This window comes from Herpailurus yagouaroundi, unplaced genomic scaffold, assembly GCF_014898765.1.
Source record: "Herpailurus yagouaroundi ecotype Mexico unplaced genomic scaffold, PumYag 139, whole genome shotgun sequence".
NCBI lineage: Eukaryota > Metazoa > Chordata > Mammalia > Carnivora > Felidae > Herpailurus > Herpailurus yagouaroundi.
Genome location: NW_024412394.1, coordinates 7,937,765 through 7,940,046, shown reverse-complemented (window position 1 = coordinate 7,940,046; position 2,282 = coordinate 7,937,765).

Below are 2,282 nucleotides of genomic sequence, written 5' to 3'. Positions count from 1 at the left end.
TCATGATGGGGCACCTGGGTGGCTCAGTAGGTTAAGCGTCTGACTTCAGCTCGGGTCATGATCTCATGGTTCGTGAGTTCGAGGCTTGAACTCACAGAGTCAGGCTCTGTGCTGACAGCTCAGACCCTGGCGCCTGCTTCTGATTCTGTGTCTCCTTCTCTCTCTGTCCCTTCTCCGCTCGTGCTCTTGTCTCTCTCAAAAAGAAATAAAACCTTAAACAAAATAAAAACAAACCGTTATCATGGTCAAGATGGAAAAAAAAAATGGAAAGATTCTATAATTAAGAAAAACCCCTCAAAGAACTTGCGTTTTCCTCTATTGTACGATATTGTAAAACTTGGATAAATATCACACTTGAATCAATGGTGCTAGAGTTTCATATCTGTCCCAAGTTTGTGTCAAACTGGAAAGTTATAAGGGCTTTCAAATACATGATATCCTTTGTCACCAAACCCACCAGACCTTTTTCAGTGTCTGGATTCCTTGCCATCTCCTTCTACCTAAAAGATAACAAAAGCCACCCACCAGACTCCCACCATGCAGGGTCTTACCTGCAAGTCCTGTACCTGGCCCTGGAGGACACAGAATTAAAGCTGAGCTTTCGGAAGTATGGGAGGATTGATCAGCCTGACCGTGTGTGTGTGTGTGTGTGTGTGTGTGTGTGTGTGTGTGTTTGGGGGGCTGGGAGTGGTGGGAGGGGTTGGGAAACAAGAAACTCAGACCCACTCAACTCAGACATTTGGCCCTGAACATTCTTCTGGACTGCTAGAAACCTCTGTAGGGACCCCAGACCAGAGGGGCCCCAGGCAGGAAAACCCAGGGAAAAATCACCCAGGGAAAGGCTTCAGAAGTTTACCAGAGCTATTGACCTCATAGACTTGATGGGACAGAAGGTGCAATTTTCTTGTTTTATAGCCAGGGAAACTGAGTCCCTGTAGAGAGACAGGGCCTAAGGGTACGGTGACGAGAGAATCACAGAGCAGGGGGCTAAGACTGTCCAGGAGTCTCCTGGCTCAAGCCTTTTTTATTTTTGCCATTTGTCTGATAACAGCAAGCACGTACAACATAGTATTTGGCATCTTGACGGGCCGTGCACCTGCAGGGTATTCCATACTGGGTCATGAGTACGTCTGGCACCAGACAAAACATTCTTACCCCAGGCCTGGTGCCCGTATGATGTCCTTCTGGAGAGAACGAGCAGTCCAGCGGCCTTCTGTCCTGGGAATGAAAGTGCTTTCAGTTCCTTGCTGCTCCGTCTCTTCCCTTCAGGACATTCTTATTGTGCCTCCGGCTTCTTGTTCTCCAACATCTCCTCCTTCTTGTTTGTATACAATGACTGGAGGAGGACATTGTATAACCTGAGCTGTGAGTTGGTCCGTTGACAGGCTCGTTGTCCCCGGCACCAGACTGCACATGCACGGATAAATACACTGCCTATTAATACAAACAGACTAGCAACAGAGACTAAAAAACTTAATATGCTCTACAGGGTTTAATTTTCTCAATCCATCTGATATACTTTCTAAGATCTAAGAACTGGATAACATGTCCAGATTTGTTTTGAAAGTCTCATATATCTCTGCTTGCAGATGTTGAGTGTCCCTGGACACATTAGATTGCCCGAGCAAGTGCCTCGTAACATCATTCCATGGAAATTTAGTGTTATTAAATGGTAATGGGGTTACACATATTGATGTAGTGTCCCAATCACATTTTAATGATTTTTTTGTGTTTGTAGGCTCACTAATTGATCCCCCAGCAATATCACAGCCTGTTGTTGGCCTGCAATCTCACTGGACAGTCTACTGTCAATATCCCACTGTGTCTTCCAAAATCGGCGTGTTGTGCAATCGTAACTGTCTGCACAGATTGCTGCAACGAGACAGCCGCAGTAGCTGCGGTGGCAGTCACAGCCATAATGTTTATAATAGCTGCAACAAGCATTCCAGCAAACCATCGGGATCGATGAAGAGCCGTAGAGCGTGGTCCATCAGATGCATTTCTGGAGAATGTTGCCGTGGTCGAGACATGTGAACCGGCAGCCACAGGCCAGTGTGTGCTGTAAGTAAATATAAGCTTTTGGATGACATATTGAAGGGTATAGAATTGTTAAGACAGGTGTATAATGAGCAATTAATATAAGTTATAAGGGCCTCAGAATCATTCCAAACTATCTGTCCTGTCAGTAGGGCATATGGTAAATGGACACAAGCCCGTATGTACTGGGTACAAGCCCGTATGTACTGGGACCATGAAGGGCAAAGTAGAAATATTGCTGGAAC